This window comes from Sminthopsis crassicaudata, chromosome 4 (assembly GCF_048593235.1).
Source record: "Sminthopsis crassicaudata isolate SCR6 chromosome 4, ASM4859323v1, whole genome shotgun sequence".
NCBI lineage: Eukaryota > Metazoa > Chordata > Mammalia > Dasyuromorphia > Dasyuridae > Sminthopsis > Sminthopsis crassicaudata.
Window position 1 is genome coordinate 69,806,275 of NC_133620.1, and position 17,524 is coordinate 69,823,798.

The 17,524-nt window shown below is 39.3% G+C and overlaps 1 long non-coding RNA gene across 1 annotated transcript; it reads left to right on the forward strand.

The window, feature by feature from the left end:
* The first annotated feature begins 1,114 nt into the window (after window positions 1-1,114).
* LOC141540552 (uncharacterized) lies at window positions 1,115-7,521 on the forward strand. Its single transcript, XR_012481582.1, has 3 exons — window positions 1,115-1,230; window positions 1,693-1,733; window positions 5,491-7,521. It is a non-coding gene; the product is annotated as an uncharacterized LOC141540552 (long non-coding RNA).
* The last annotated feature ends 10,003 nt before the right edge of the window (window positions 7,522-17,524 follow it).

A 17,524-nucleotide genomic window follows, 5' to 3' on the forward strand; every position in this document is an offset into this window, starting at 1 on the left:
GTTATATCTTGAGTTGAAAAATTGTTTCATTCCATCGCTTTGTAGGCACTGACTCTGTTCATGTGATTTTTGAGGGAAACTGGGAAAACTTGAGCATATTGGCTCCCTAGATTTTTTTGAAATTACAGGAGTATAAGGACTGACTGTTGAATTTCCTTTACTAATTGACCAATATACTTGTTTCTGTTTACACATTTTTTTGATAATGTTTTTTAATATCATTTCACCTTCATGTTATTTTGTTGGCACTGTGTCATAGCTTATCTTTGTCCACCATACATCTCTCTTTTACCCACTGGTTGACTGTGCTATGTCACTGAACTCCAGCATCACTAGAAAAATATTGGTGTTCAAAAAAGATGGAGCTTTGTTTCAGGGAGGAGTTTTCAGTTAATAAAAGCACCACATAATTTTTCAAGTAGTCTAGTCCACTTTCTTTCTCCTATTCAGTTCGGTGACTAATTCTTTGTCCATATACATTGTCCAATATATATGTAGTCATTGGCCAACTTTTGGGACTGATTTGGGTACATAGGAACCCAGAGAATGGGTTTTAAATCTGAGTTAGTGAGTTCCCTGTGCAGGTGGTAGAGTACCTGTATCTGGGATCTTGAGCCATGCAAACCTTGGAACCAGGGTTCCAGGATGGATGTTGCTGCCAGCACAGGAAAGAAGCTCTGAGATGCCAGGGTACCTGGATAGAAGCCCAAGGGCTCTTCAGACTTAGATTTTGGTGGGATTGATGCTATATAGGAACTGAACTAAACTGTGAATTTAATTTCATCTCCCTAGAGATTGTGGTGGTATGGGGAGAAGGAGGAATTATACCTTTTATGCTGGAAAAGCATTCATATAATTGTTCTTACTCTACTTTTTAAGTAAATATTCCCTAGTAAAAGCTAATGTCACTGTTAATACTTAAATGGTTTTGGGGTGTTAGAGGGGAATACAATGACTGGGGACTTGAGCCAATGAAGGAAAGTAGATGTCCTCCAAGCTCTCTTAAGGATACTTGGAAACCCTGGGTAAGAGGTGAAATGTTACACACCCAGATGTCAGCCAATGGGACATCAGAAGATCACTGTTATACTTCTAGCAATGAATAAAAGAAATTGTGGGAGAAAGGCAGGCCAGGAACACTAAGAAACATATCAACTGGGTTTTAACAGCATAGACAGTGATCTGCATAATTTCCCCATTGTCCTTCACTTCTGCAAAGAGGGAAGAAAGGTATATTTTTTATCTCTTTTTTTGGGTGTCATTATTATTGGGTGATGTTCATTCTCCTTTCCCATAGATTTCATTCCCTCTGTTCTCCAACTCCTATCTCCCTTAAGGTTCTAGGAAAATCCCCAAGTATCACTGGTGCTTTCTAGTACAGTTACAAGCCCAAGTGATATATATCGATTAGCTTTTTTTTTTTTTTTTTTTTTTTTTCCCCAAAAGGGATGTTTATTGAGAACATATAGCAAGAACAATAGTTACAAAAAAGATAAGGTTCTCAGGGAAAGTGGACTGGAACTCAGAGAATTTATGTCTAAAGGGTAAACTCACTGATAACTCTTGTCTACTAAAAGCCTTTGAGTTCTCATAAAACTCTCCTTAGGTTCTCTATTGGGTTTTGAACTGGGAAGATGGTGTGTGTGGAAATGGCTTGGAAACTAATTCTCCTTTTCTCTTCATCTTTTCCAGTTGAGTGGGTGTGAGATGAAACCAAAATAGCACCTTCTATAGTAAGCTTTTTCTATTTCCTTCTCTCTTGACTATTTCTAATTTACTTGCCATGTATATAAATGTATACATGCATATGTGCAGTTTGATTGTATATAATAGTTTGTATGTTGTCTTCTCCCATTGAACTCCTTGAGAGAAGAGATTGTGTAAGTTTTTTGTTTTTTTTTCATAATGCCTGGCTCATAGTAGGAGCTCAGTAAATATTTATTGATTGATTTCTTTTTATTGTTAATGATGCGGAGCAATGTTTCATATAGTTATTAATAGTGTCCAATTCTTGTTTGGAGAATTGTTTCCAACAAGTTCGTTTTTACAGATAAAGAGCTGGAGGCAGTGAAGTTAAGGAACTTGCCCAATGTTGTACAAGATAAGATAGTTAGAATGTAGACCCAGGTCTTAGGATTTCACATCCAGCATTTTTCTGACTGTAGCATAGTAAAAGTAAAATTGTACTGGCTGACCATGTCTCCATCTTATTTGTATGTACATAGTCATTTGCAGGCAGAAGGTCAGAAGGCTTATATACCATTTGTATTCAGTAGTTCATTTTAAAAATTGATTAATTTGGAATATCAGATCAACTTTTAACTGTCCTCCTCTGGCTGCCCTTATCCTTTGGAGATGACCCTGCCAGCTGTACTTCTTACTGAGCTCAACATTAGGTCAGACCACCAGGAGGGGCTGGCACTTGATGACTCTTGTTACGAAGGTCATACATGAAAAGACTCTGAGTAGTATTGACATTTCTAGTCCAATGAACCGCCCAAAAAGAAACAGAAATGCACATTTGAGTCAGTAGGGAACTGTAGCTGGGAAGGAAGAGCTGTTGCCTGAATGAGGAAGGCAGGGAATTCTTGGAGTATGCTATGTCAGCTATGTCAAAAAAAATCTAGAGATTTTCCTCACCTTGTCTGGGCTAACCCAAGAGGCCATCTCCCCCCAAAATATTTTTGCTTTCATAATTTCATCGTTGGTTCATGAGCACACAAGTGGTCACACCCTCCCTGACTTCCCAGGAAAGGTGAGAACACCTAAGGGAAGTGAGAACACCAAAGGGAAAATGGGGAGCCAAACCAGATATTGTCAGCAGGTTTCCTCTGGGCTGAAGGGTCTTCTACCTCACCCAGAGTTCCCCCACTATCTGTGACCCTCTACATCCTTCCCTTCCTCCTTCTTTCTTTCCTTACCCTCCTCTTTGATTCTCTCCCCTTCCCTCTCTCTTCCTTTTCACTTTCCCACTCCTCCTTCTCTTTCTCCCCTCCTTTTTCCTCTTCTCCTCCTTTCTGTCTTCTTCCTTTTAATCTCACTCTCCTTATTCTCCTCTTCCTTTCCCCATCCAATACATTTTCATTTTAGGGGGAGATGATTTTTTTTCCCCCTAAAGCAAATATCCTCATTAGCATCAATTGCCAAATCAAGCAGCCACTGTCAGCATCTTTCCCTACACAAGGATGTAGCAATGGCAGAGCTCTATTATTTAGATCTGTCAGTGATTGTAGAAACAATTAAGTTAGCACCTGGTTAATGGGATTCATTAATTAAAATAGGAATGATGAACTCCTTTCCTCCCCTTTAGTTAGTTCTTTCCTGGCTCAGCACCCTCCCTTACAAAGTTGATTTCAGTTACACTTTTGAGCTGCTTATTCCATATTTTTTTTAATTGGCTCTGATGGCAGATTTACTAGATGTGGTTCTGGTTCTGCCTTCAGGCATCGGCAAAAGCAGTTTACATCATGGCCCCAGAATCAGGATAGGGAATCCACATTGTCTTGTGTAGAAACAGCTTCTCTGTAACAGTATCAAGAAAATAAAAGAGGAAGGATTAAATTAAATGAGTCAGATTTGTGCTTTGGTTTACTAAATTGTTTTGATCTGGACCTGTGATTTCATAGTGTAGTAAGACTAGGTGTGGAAACTCCCTTTGCTGGTTGGAGTCACTTTCTGGGGCACTGAGTGGTGGGAGGATTTGTCCTTGGACACAGAGAATTGGAGCAACAGTATATCTAACTCCCAGACTCAAGCACTAGCCCCTTTTCAGCAAGGACCTATATTTTGTATTTCACTAAGACGTGAATACTTTCAAAACTTTCTTTACATACATTGGTAGTTTAAATGTGTATATGTTCCTTGGCTCTATTTTTCATGATTGTTGGAACTAGAAAGATGTTTAGAGATGATTAAGTTCTTCCCCCTCATTCTACCAATGAGAAAAGACTTGTATGAGGACATCCAGATATTTCATGATAGAACAAGATAGACATTTAGTCCAATATTTTCTCTGCTGTGTCATAGAAAAATCCTATATTCCTCATGACAACCTTGTCATGTAAAACAGAGTCCTGAAGACAAGACAAACTTTGGAGAGGGTCCCAAACCAGATTAAAATCATTGGGAAATGTTTAACAGAATAAATAAAAATACAATACAGGATAGCAATGTTAATTTGTGATTTTCTAAGTCGAGGTGCAGTCTGCAGTGTTTTTATTTGAGTTGGTTAATATATAGTGTCATTATCCTCATTTTACAGATGAGAAAAGGAGGGAATCAAAGAGATCAGGTGGCTTGTTCAACTAGTAAGTTATAAAGCTAGAATTTCAATTCAGGCCTCCTGATTCCTGTTCTTTTACTTATTATATAGCATATTTGCCCAATATTGAAATTTGAACCCAGGACCCCTTATTTCCCTTCTTTCAAAGTGCTTACAATCTTGTTGTGGAAGACAAATCTGACATAGGAAATAATCAGAGAATAGCTCAAGAAAACATACTAAATCCAGGAAAAACTTCCTCCTAAAAGGGAAGTGCTGAATACCTTCTTATAAAGCAAAGGTAAGATATTGAATAAATTTGGGCTACAGCTAAGATCACTGTTAAGTATCTAGTGAGAGTATTTAGAACTTGAAAATCACCAAACCTACAAATCAAGGCTTGTTTCCTTTGTTGACATAGACTTAAGTAATAGAGAAAAACTTAATATGGCAGATTAAATTTTAAAATGTGTCTTTGAACATTTTCTTTTTCTGGAAGTTAGCTAGTTATTGTTAGGGCTAGGCTTAACAGTCGTATGAAGTTAGTTTAGATTTGAGGGCAGCTAAGATGCCATTGTTCATGGAGCACTGGGCTTGGAGTCAGGAAGTCTCTTCATAAATTCAAATCTGGCCTCAGACACTTATTGTGTGATCCTGGGTAAATCCCTTAATCCTGTTTGCCTCAGTTTCCTCATTTGTTAAAGCAGTAGGAGAAGGAAATGCCAAACTGCTCCTGTATTTTTGCCAAGAAAACCCCAAAGGAGGTTACACAGAATTGGACAAGACTGAAAATGACTCAATAATAACAGTTCAGATTTGATATGAGATGAAATTAAGCATTTTCAAGTCATTGAATAGTTAACAAAAGAATAGTTAACTAAGCAAGGATAAGCAACACGCCCCTTGCATACCCATCTACATTTAGAAATAGGTTATCTGGTCAGAAGGGCAGAATTTGGTGACTCACGGTCTTCAGAAATCCACCAAGTTAACTGTGCCTAAAGAGGTAGGTCCCAATTAAGTCTCAGGGACAATTTTGTTTACTTTTTGGGAAAACTGTTCGTTTTTTAAAAAAGCTTTTTATTTTCAAAACACATGCATAGCTAATTTTCAACATTCAACATTGAAACCTTGTGTTCCAGTTTTTTTCTCCCTCCCTTCCCCTTAACCTCTCCCCTAGATGGCAAGTAATCCAATATAACTTAAACATGTGCAATTCTTCTATATAGGTTTCCACAGTTATCGTGCTGCACAAGAAAAATCAGATCAAAAATGAAAAAAAAATGAGAAAGAAAACAAAATGCACACAAACAACAAGAAAAAGAGTGAAAATACTATGCTGTGATCCAGACTCAGTTCCCACAGTCCTCTCTGGTGTAGATGACTCTTTTCATCACAAGATCATTGGAATTGACCTGAATCATCTCACTGTTGAAGAGAGCCTCAACCATCAGAACTGATCATTGTATAATCTTCTTGTTGCCATGTACAATGATCTCTTTGTTCTACTCACTTCACTTAGCATCAGTTCATCAAGTCTCTCCAAGCTTCTCTGAAATCATCCTGCTGGTCGTTTCTTATATAACAATAATATTCCTTAACATTCATATACCATGATTAATTCAGCCATTCTTCAACTAATGGGAATCCATTAAAAAACTATTCACTTTTTTTGCAGGAAAATGGGTACCCTGTCCTAAAACAGTTGTAGTGAAAATTATTCTTTTTTTCCCCTAGTCCTCCTGCTCCTTCTTCCTTTACCTCCTCCTCCTCCTCTTTTTATTTCCTCCCTCCTCCTCCTCCTCTGGTTCCTCTTTCCTTCTTCATGGTTGATGGGTTAGATTTAATGTTTAGTGAAGTCTCCTTTCCAACTCTGAAATTCTTTGTCATATATCAATGTCAATCAATAAATATCAAATGTCAATCAAATCAAATTCAGATAAAAAGAGTTCATCATGAACTACCATGACTGGAGTAACTTTGGAGCAAGAGGAGACCTCAGTAATGAATTTGTGTATAATGGTGATACTGGTGGTTTATAATTCATATTCTGGTCCAGAAGCGAAGGCCATGCAACCTATGGCTTTTAGTAAGAGATTTGTCAATTTGCCTTTGAGTTCAGACCTTCAGATGGTGTTAAGATTCACTTGATTTCTTACTACTATCATTTTGTGGTTGGGGGCTCAGCTTTCCAGACAGATTTTTTTTTTTCCTGGAGGATACATGTGGGCCCAAACTCTGGGTAGTAAACACCAGAGAACTTTCAGTTTAACCTACAAAGTTGAAATTTGCTCCACACATTTTCTTAGTTCTTCAATTTTTCCTAACACTGGTATGGTATGGTAATCATCAGAAACTCCCTCAAATGACCTTGAAAACAAAAAACAAAAAGTAACAGTCATTACTATGTTCTCTCCGTCCTAATTTTAAAATTATGATTTTTTTCTTTCAAACCATTTAGCATATTTCCTAGGCCTCATTTGATTTACTGATAATTGTTCAGTTCATCTGATAATAATATCAATGATAATTCACATTTCTATGACAATTTGAGGATTTTTCTTACCATAGTAACTCTGTGGGTAAGTCCTTAAGTATTATTGTATCCATTTTACTGGTGAGTAAATGAATGCCCAGAGATAATAAAAGTTAATATGTATACAGCACTTTATGTATCTTATTTTATTTGGTCCTAAAACTAGCCTGTGTAATAAGTGCTATTATCACTATTCACAGATAAAGAAGCTGAGGCTGAGAGAAGGACTATTCTTGCATGAGGGCTGACCATAACACAGGTTCAGAGATTTTCCACTATGTCCAGTCACCAAGCAGGCCTTCCTGGAGCTGACAGGCAAGCCCCTGACGGGAAAGTTGCACCTTTCCCTCTTTTAAAAATAGGTGCTCCACAGCCTCAAGTCACTGCCGAAAAGTCAAATTTTCCTATAATCTCACACAATTTCAGCAAAACAAGAAGAAATTTGAGATTGGTGGGAAGGGGAGTAGGGCATTAGACTAGTCCAGGGGACAAATTCAGCTTTTTTTTCCAGTAATTTTGGAACTGCAAATAGTGACCATGGAGCTACAGAAATCTGGGGAGTCACAGAGAAACCTGAGCTTTGTTCTAGGTATAGCAAAAGTGTCAAACATGGACTACTAGCTGACTGGCTGCTGCAAATCTCCAGATTAAGGCAGGAACCAGATTACAATGTAATTAGGAAGTAGTTAACAAACTAAATAAAAGTACAATAGAACAAAGACAATGTTAATATATGGTTTTCTTTTTTAAAATTGCACTTTTCCAAATATACACAAAGATATTTTTCAACATTCACCTTTTCAAAACCCTGTGTTCCAAACTTTTCTCCCTCTCCACCTCCAAGACAGCAAGCAATCCAATATAAATTAAATCTGCACAATTCTTCTAAGCATAACATATGGTTTTTTAAGTTTACATGTAACCTCTAGGGATCTTTAGGTACTTGTGTACTTCCCAGTGGCCCTTGTTTCTACTTGAATTTGATGGATGGAGTCTTTATGTTGGTGGTAGTAAAGTTAGTCCCTTCATCTGGGGTCCTCTTGGATGTGGGATTTCACACACACACACACACACACACACACACACACACACACACACACAGATGTCAAGCAAGGGTGGAGAAATCTAGGAAAGAAAAGGATAATCAGAGCAGAGAGGGAGAGGGAAAGAACCAGTGAATGAAGCTGACCTTACCCCCATTGTCAGTCTCTTTTGAGAGTCAGGGGAGGAGAGATGGAATATTCCCTCCAAAATGCTTTCTATAAAATCTGTGTTGGAACACTGTTTCTTCACATTTTTGCTGTTTATGAATGATGTTTGCTGCTGTTGTTTATCCTTTGTTTTTTTTGAAGAGGACCAATGACATCATGATGGGATAAAATAGCAGGTGATGGTGATGTCTTGACTCGAGCATGGCAGTAAGGCAGAGTTATCACTCTCTGATACCAACCAGAGCTGTTGAATTCTAGTCACAAGACAAAAGTCCAGATAACTGGCAGTGGTCCAGCATTGGTCCAGCACCTGCTTCAGTCCCCTCCATGGAACAAACTGTTCTCATCTGCCCATTTTATTGGTTTTGGGGGGGAGTCTCCCCATGCTTGGGGTAGACATCTCCCTCAGTTCCCCTCAACTAGGTTTTAACCCATCTTCCAGGGTGGTTTAGCAGGATATGGTGGCTGCTCATGCTACAGCTTCTTGGAGCCACAGGTGACATGTCAAAGGTGGATGAGCAGCCCTGTAAAGAGCTTGGTAAGCCCTCACATCAGAAGTGTTAGTCCTCCCTATTGCTTTCACAGAGTAAGTAAACTGAGTTGTATGTAGGAAAATGTTAATCCAGGCTTGAAGGAACACAGCTGGAAGTCAAGCGATGGATGTAAACCTCAGGAGTTTTTATCTGCATCTATCTTGTAGCATGAGAAAGATTTAAGTATCCATAATGCTATGGAGCAAGACTAATTTATCTTTTACTTATTTCCCCCCCTACTCTTTTAAAGCTATATTTCCTTTTTTTCTCTAATTTCATGTTATTTCATTAAAAAAAAATTCGAGTGTAACTTTTAAATGGCTAATGCTAGTGGCCCATTGAAGATATATGGAGCAATAATGAGGGTAAACTTTAAGAAGTGACACTGAGGCTTCTCTTGGGTTAGGGTCCAGGGTATTCTCAGCTTCTGTATTATTGTGTATGTACCAGGCTGTCAACTCCCCGGGAAGAGGCTACTAGAAGTACTAGCAGTGTGTGTATGTATGAGTTTGGGGTATCTGTCCCCATGGTGTCACTCCTGAAATAAGATACTGCATAGACTAGAAAGGGGAACTAAAGGAGGTCATAGAGTATTCAGGGGTGATCAGGAGACAATAGTGACATTGGGGTGGGACTAGCCATAAGGAGACAACCGAAGCTAGGAGTGGGGTGCTTGCTGGTGGGCTACAGCCCTGAAGATTAGTCTCAGTGAGTGAAGAAGATTCTCTAAATCAACAGCTTTATTACAAAAGTGAAGATGAATTTTGGGAGGATGGGCGGTTTCCTGAAATATTTCTCGGGATTGGCTTCAACATTTTATGTGGGTAGAGGAGACTATTTCAGGGTCCTGCCTGAGAAAGTGCCAACTCTAGAACCTTTATCTCGCCATCATTGGCTTAGAATCCTGTGAAATGTGCTGAACCTTTTCCAAGGAAGGAATAGCTTAAAAACTGGGTTCAAGGTGATTGGAAAGAGTTCAAGGGCAACATCTAAGTAGACCCTTCTTTTTCCTTCAGCTCCAGGACCCTGGAACCTAGGTCTTTTTAAGAGCTCTGTGAGGATTTTAGAAGAAAAAGGTTAAGCATTCAATTTGGGAACATTACCTAAATAGAAGAACTTCGAAGATCTGAAGTGGAAAAGAATTCCTCCCCCACTGAATCTTTTGTGGGTAGGGTGAGTAGTGCATGGATGGATGACTTCCTTTCTCCTGATGCAGACCCATGAGTATTTAACATATGGCAAAGGCATTCACTTGGTGGAAGTCATGTCCTTCTATGCAAGGACAAATAGGGGAGAGAGCTGTCAAATGAACTGAGATGGAAAAACATACGGACTGAAAGGTGACGGAACAGGGAAGAGCTACAGTCATTTAGTGGAGTGAGCTAATGGTTTCCAAAAGGGAGCGACCTCTGTGAATCAGTGTCAAGTACACACGATGCTGATGATGTGCCCTTGGCATTTACTTCTGCTTTGGGGGGTGGTATTCTTGAAGTAGAAATGTATTCCACAGGTAGAAAACAGAGAACCATGGGACTTGGGAACAGTATATATATTTTTGTCCATTTCTGTGAGTTACTATTTTTTTTTCTCAGAACCCACCCTTTGAAATTTGGATCCTTTTTATGTTTCCCCCCCAGAAAAATAGTGGACTCCTAGCAAGAGGAACCTTTCATTTATTTGTGATTATTTGTAGGCAGTAGAAGGAAGGGAAGTTGGTTGGAGCTTATGAGGGGAAATCACTAGGACAAAACCTGGGTTTTATCAAGTTAAATCAAATCGTGAGAGACTAGCTTTAAGGTGCTCCCTCTCTTGATCCTTGCCTAGGTAAGCTGCATGCACTTCTCAATATGTCGGTGCTAACAGCGTAAACCAGCTATATATTCCATTAACAAACCTGAGGGAATATTTTCTCCATCTTCTATCTGCCAAACTGCTAATTATCATAGTGCATAATAAATAGTTAATAAATTATTTATCTATCTACCTACTATCTGTCTACCAACCTGAATATTTTCTCCATCTTCTATCTGCCAAACTGCTAATTATCATAGTGCATAATAAATAGTTAATAAATTATTTATCTATCTACCTACTATCTGTCTACCAACCTGAATATTTTCTCCATCTTCTATCTGCCAAACTGCTAATTATCATAGTACATAATAAGTAGTTAATAGATTATTTATCTATCTACCTACTATCTGTCTACCAACCTGTCTATTTGTCAATCCATTCATCCATCTTTCACAGAAGCTCCAGGATGCTAGGGGGTTTAGGTCACACTTTTTCTCTTGCCACCTGAGAAAGCACACACACAAATGGAGGTCACTCCACAAGCTCTTTAACAAATAGGGTAGTACTCCACCCCCTCCCCCTTTTCAGTTGGTGAGAATAGCCCTGTGGGAGCTGACCCTAAGTTCAGGCAGCACTGTGGCAAGCTGAAATGGCATAGCCACTCTCCATGATGCCATGCTGTGCCCAGGCTGTTGGCATTAAGCCTTGCTTTTCTCCCCTGCTCCGTCTGCTAGGCTGGGCAGCAGCTTGAGCTATGCACAGGCAACTCAGCAGGGGTTTTTCCTTGTCCAGCAGACTCTCTGAGCCCCTCTGTCAGCTCAGGGGCCATCTGGTGCCTCTGTCCCCTTTGTGTTCATTCAGAGGGGGGAGAGGAAAGTTGGGCTGGCCAGTTTTCTGCTGAATGGAGGGGAAGGATGGGCCCGAGATCAAAGTAGAACAGACTCTGGGAAAAAGGAACTCATGTTAGGAACAGAAAACATATACGGCCAACAGATTTGGGGAAGGGGAGGGAGGTCTGAAGGGGTGCTGAGGATATGAAGGAAGGAGAAAGGACCTGGAAGCAAAGGAGTACAACTAGGAGGTGGGCAGGATTCTACCATGGGGAAAAGGGAAGGAAGATGAAGTCTTTTAATTAATTTGTGACCGACTCTTTTTTAAACAGATAAAAGAGGAAAATGAAATTGTATGGAAACAAAGTAAAATATGGTAGTAAGGGATAAGAATAAGAGGGGAAGAACAGATTCAAGAAATGGAAAAGAGAAAGACTTTGGAAAAATTGTCTACAATTGAAAGCTCCCACTATTCACTGTTTTCTCCATGATACAATAAAAGGGAACTGAGATTAGGGTGGGGATCTAATTCGTTTTTCCCAGTTGTGGTTAAAAAGAGTAGAGATCTGGGTTGGGGGCTGGGTCTGCTAGGCAAGTCTAGTTCATGGATGAGGAGAGAGAGAGAGAGTAGAAGAGACAGGCTTCTCTGCAATTGGATCATAGTTAGACCTGTTAATAACTAAAGTTAATAATTGAACATTTAATAACTGAGGCTTAAAAAAAAATAAAGCCACAAACACAATGCTTTAATTCCAAAGGGAACCAGAAAGAAACATTGGAAAGCTTTCTCATTTAGGGGTTATATGTGGGTGATAAAAATGTGCTTCTCAATAAATCAGGGGAAAAAGTGATTTTAAAATTCTTCCCTTCAGGGATTTTACAGTGTTTATCAATTAGAAGTCATCAGTCATATGCTGGAATCCCCTTAGTTCAGACAAACCCAACCGAACAGTGACTCATTAATAGTTCACAAACTGTAATAAATGGATAATGTTTTGTATGTATCTGGTGCCTTTCTTTGAAGGGAACCACACAACTCAGTCAGTTAAGTCACAAATGCTTAGGTGAATAGTCCAGGTGTTGAATTTGATCACATCTTCAGGTCTGTTTCCTTTGGAGGTGATGATAAGGATTGGATTGTTAGTGGAAGAACCCCTCCTTCCCTCTGCCCTGCTGTCTTTGTCAGCTGTAATGGAAAGAGGCTACTTGGAAGAGACTCAGCTCTCAGAAAATCCTTCCAATTCAGCAACCTTTTGGGGAGGTCTGGCACACAGTTCTCATCATTCCTATTCTGGCTCTCCCAGAAATATAGCCTGTGGGTAGCTCAAGGCAGTCTCCCAGGTCTCATCTGGAAAATGGGGATAATCACCATGTCCTTCCAGCAACAAGGGTGATCTATGTTAAATTAATTAATGACTGCAAAGCACCGGGAAAGCTTAAAATGCCCGATGAGAGCTGAGTATGATTAATTTTGTTCAAATAGGTCCACTTAATATCAGATGATTTCTTCTACTTGAGTCAATTAAAGATTGAAGTTCTTAATAGTAGTGGTTCTGGGAAGGTTCTCCCTTTTTGAACCTGAGCTAGTTTTAATTTCCTATTTCCAGCCTGCCTAGCTCTGTGAAGGGAACAATGATAGGCAGACTGGGACCTGAGGCATTGTTTCTTAGCTAAAGAACTGGGGAGAGGAGGGGGAGTGTGGCACGGAGAAGAAAGTACTTCATTTTGGTGTTTCTACTTTCACCTTGAGGAAGGTCAGGCTGCTGCTTGAAAAATTCCCCAATGAGGTCAACAGATGCTGGAGGGAGCAGGGCTTGACTAAGAGGGCCTGCTTGGCTATTGCTGGATTCACACATTTTTTTTTCTAGGGGGTTTCAACATAATAGATGAAGTTAGTGAAATCTAATAATCCCCAAACCTGGTTTTGGCTGATTTTTTCTTTCTGTAAGATTTGTGTGTGGGGAGAGAGATTACATTTAGATCTTCTCTTCTTTCATTATACTCTTTATTTTAGATGCTTAAAGTAGCCCCAATTTCTTTCACTAATTTGAACTTTAAAACCTTTATGTTTCATGCCTAATAATAGTAATAAAAGCTTACAAGGATATGGATTTCAGAATTTACAGAGTGGTTTCCTCACAGCTAATGATCAGTATAAGCATTATACTTATGCTTATATTATACATTATGCTTATGAGTCTTTCATGAGTCATATTTTAGATGAGAAAACCAAGGTTTAGTTCAGTTAGTCGGTCAATAAGCATTTATTAATTTCTTAGTAGTTATGGAACAGGAGTGATTTTCCTAAGAGGGTTTCACTTGTTTAAGTGTTAGAAAAACCAGGACTAGCTCTTCTGAACAGCTTTGAGAATTGACAAGGCACATTTTTTCATATTAACTGTTTTAGATTTAGTAATATCTCTAATATTGGGGGAGACTAGAGGGGCCTCTTGTTAAAGGCAGGATCTGAAATGGAATCTTGAAGGAAGCCAGGGAATGGGGGAGGCAGAGGTGAGAAGAAAATATTCCAGGGATGGAAGACAAGAAGTCAGGATGTAGAATATCATACATGAGGAACAGCAGTGAAGACCAGTTTTTATGGATCATAGATCCCGTGGAAGGGAGTAAAATGTGGTAAAACTGGAAATGTAGGAAGGTGGTAGGTTATGAAGGGCTGTCAAAGCTAAACTGAGGATTTTATATTGCTGGGGGTTCATTGACTGGTAAAGGAATTGTTTGAAGCATTTTTTTTTTCAGGAGCTAAAGGGAGTTGCCTAAAGTAAAATATCAAACCAAGGCTTCCAGACATTAAGCACAATGCTCTTTCCACTATGTAATATTTTCATAAATATGGAGCTGCTCATGATGACAAACCTCTGAGGTGAGCAGTAGAAAGATAATTACCTCCATGTTACAGATTCAGAGAGATATGTGCTTTATCCAAATCCACAAGAATTATTAAGGATAATAGCCAGGGATGGAACTGGGCTTTTATGCCTTCAAGAGAAACTACTGAGTTTTTCTCCCATTGGAGAAATAAAGATCTATAAATCTAGAGATAAAGATCCTGCAGGAGGGCTTGAGATTAAAGGATTTGTCCAAGGTCCTGCAGATCTTGTCAGAGATGGATTTTGAACTGAGGTTCTCAAGAGCCAGTGCTTCCCCCCCCCCAATTCTATATATTGTACTCCATTCAACAAATACTTACTTTCTAAGTATCTGCTCTGCATAAAGCACTATTCTAAGCATTGGAGATTTTTTTTTTTTGGGGGGGGAGGAGATGTTGATTTTTGTTTAGATTTGTAATTTTGTTTTTATGCAGAAACTCCTAGCATAGAAACTCCCTTCACATATGCAAAATAACAATTCATATAATTTTAAGATGGCCAAGTTGCCCGTGATGGCCCAGGCAGATTTTAGACTTGAGTCTGACTCCCAACCTCTGTCTTCTAACTACAGTCCTTTCTTGATGCTAGAATGACAGAGACAGACTCATCCCTGCTCTGAAGAAGTTTCATAAGGCATCTCCTTACTTCCCATCTTGCTGATCTGGTTTTGGACATCTTTGGATTCTTTTCTGTGTTTCCTCAGTCCCTGGCACCTACAAGGCACTTAATATATGATTATTAATAATCAACTATTGGCTTTAGTTCTTTTGTAATTTTAATTTTATTTATTTTCAAAGTGTTTTATTTTTCCAATTGCATGTAAAGATAATTTTAATATGCTTTTTTATTAAAGCTTTTTATTTTCAAAATATATGCATAAGACAGTTTTCAACATTCACCTTTGCCAAATGTTTTTCTGCCTCCCTTCCCACCACCCCAACATGTGCAATTAATCTATATGTATTTCCACAATTATCGTGCTGAACAAGAAAAATCAGATCAAAAAGGAAGAAAAAGTGAGAAAGAAAACAAAAAGCAAGCAAAAAACAACAAAAGAAAATATTATGTTGTGATCCAGACTTAGTTCCCTCAGTCCTCTCTCTGGGTGTAGATGGCTCTCTCCATTGGAACTGGCCTGAATCACCTCAATGTTGGAAAGAGCCATGTCTATCAGAATTGATTATTATATAATCTTGTTGCTGTTTTATGATCTTTTGGTTCTGCTCACTTTACTCAGCATCAGTTCATGTAAGTCTCTCCAGGCCTCTCTGAAATCATCCTGCTGGTTGTTTCTTATAGTACAATAATATTCCATAAATTCATATACCACAGTTTATTCAGCCATTCTCTAACTGATGGGCATCCATCCAGTTTCCAGTTCCTTGCTACAACATTTTTGCACATGTCCTCCCTTGTAGGTCCTTTTCCCTTTTTTATGCTCTCTTTGGATACAGGCCCAGTAGAGACAGTGTTGGTTCAAAGAGTATGGACAGTTTGACAACACTTAACATTCATTTTTTAAAATTAAATTTTTTTGAGTTTTGGTCCCAAATTTTTTCCCTCCCAAGGCAATTTAAAATAGGTTATATATGTGCAATCATGTAAAACATATTTCCGTGTTAATTTTGACTTTAGTTTGACTAATTATCACACTCTCAATGAAATGGTTAATAAATAATTATATAAACAATGGTTAAAAGATTCAAATCTATTTGTGTCAAACTAAGTGCTCTGGTGGGTTAAAATAAGTGTCATGATTCTTGCCTTCAAGGAACAGATAATCCCTAAGTAACAGATATCACATACAATCTTGTATCTTGGTTAAAACTTGGAAGGGAAAGGCTGTGTACACAGTGTACTAGAGCTGGCAGATTGCCTCAGACTGGTGTATGGAATGGAGCCGGTCTTTGGTTCTTGTTCCCCAAAGAGCTTCCAGTTTAATTAGGGAGAACTCTCACCATTTGTTACTCTTGTTTCCTTTCCATTCAGTTTCAATTCAATTTTATTTAGTTTAAAAACACCTATTAAGTGCCTTCTGTGTTCAAAGGACCATTATTAGGAGTTGGAGATCAATCAATCGACAAGCATTTATTAAACACTTACTGGGAGTCAGACACGCTAGGTGCCAGGCTGTAGTATACACAGCTGAGACGAGGGCTAACCCCTTCTCACCCACCCCCCAAGGATTTACAATGTGTCGGGGTGGGAAATGGAGGTGTGTCTGGTGGGAGGGTTAGGATATCAGTGGAGGCTTCCTGGAGGAAGTCTGCACCTGGACCCCGAAGGAAGAGAAAGATTTCGATCCACAGACATATTCTAGGCAAATGAACACAGGCATATGGTGTTAAGTTGAGGTTAGGGAACAGCTGGGAATCCCATTTGGCTGAGAACATGGAGTGTGTGAAGGGAAGTCATCTGAAATGAGGCTGAAAATGTAGGTTGGAGCCAGAGTTGCAAATGACCTTAAATGACAGGCCTGAGGAATTTACACTTCATTCTATAGATAAAATAGGGAGCCACTGAAGATTTTTGAGCAGAGGAACTTAGAAAGCTTAGGAAGGTTATTTTGGTGATTGTAGGAAGGAAAAACATAGAGAAGGGAAAGACTCTTGCAGAGAGCTGGAAAAAAAAATCCTATCAAAAATTAGTCAATAATCAATAAATATAGCTACTATGGACCAGGCTAAGCACTGGGGATACAAGGAAAGACAAAGTCTTACAGGAGTACAGAACTGAATTGGAAAGAAAAAGTAAACAACCTCAGTACAAATTACAATAACAGAAAGGGCTAGAGTTAAGAGGGATTGGAGGAGCCTTCCTGTAAAATAAGGAATTTTAGATGGGATTTAAAGGAAGCCATGGAGGCCAGTAGGCAGAGGGGTGTGTCTGTGTAGGTGAGAGACACAGAGAGAGACACACACACACAGACAGAGACACAGAGGGACAGAGGGAGAGGGGGGAGGAAGGAAGGGGGAAAAGGATGAGGGAGAGGTAGGGAGGGAGAGAGAAGAGAAAGAGGGAGGAGGGAAGGAGGGAGACAGAGAAAGAGAGGCAGAAACCTAGACAGAGGAGAGAAAAACAGGCAGAGAGAGTCTGTCTGTTAATGAGTTCAGTTTTGGACATAAAGACTTTAAACTGCCTACTAAGCATCCAGGTTGAGATGTCTGAAAGGCAGTTTGAGATCTGAGAGGTCAGCAGAGAGGGACAAGGGATTTGAGCATCATAAACATAGAGATGAGAATGCAATCATGGGAACTGGTGAAACCACCGAGTGAAGGAGTCTTGAGGGAGAAGGAAAGGGGACACTTTTGGTAAGAGGGTGTAACCTTGAAGAAAGCTGCTTGTTAAGCATTTCCCAACACACTCCTGAGTCTTAAGTGGGAAGCCATGAAAGCATGAGCTAGGATGGCAACTGAGTGATTGAAGAGGAGAGAAGAGATTTCAGAGATTCTGAAAAGACAACATCATCTG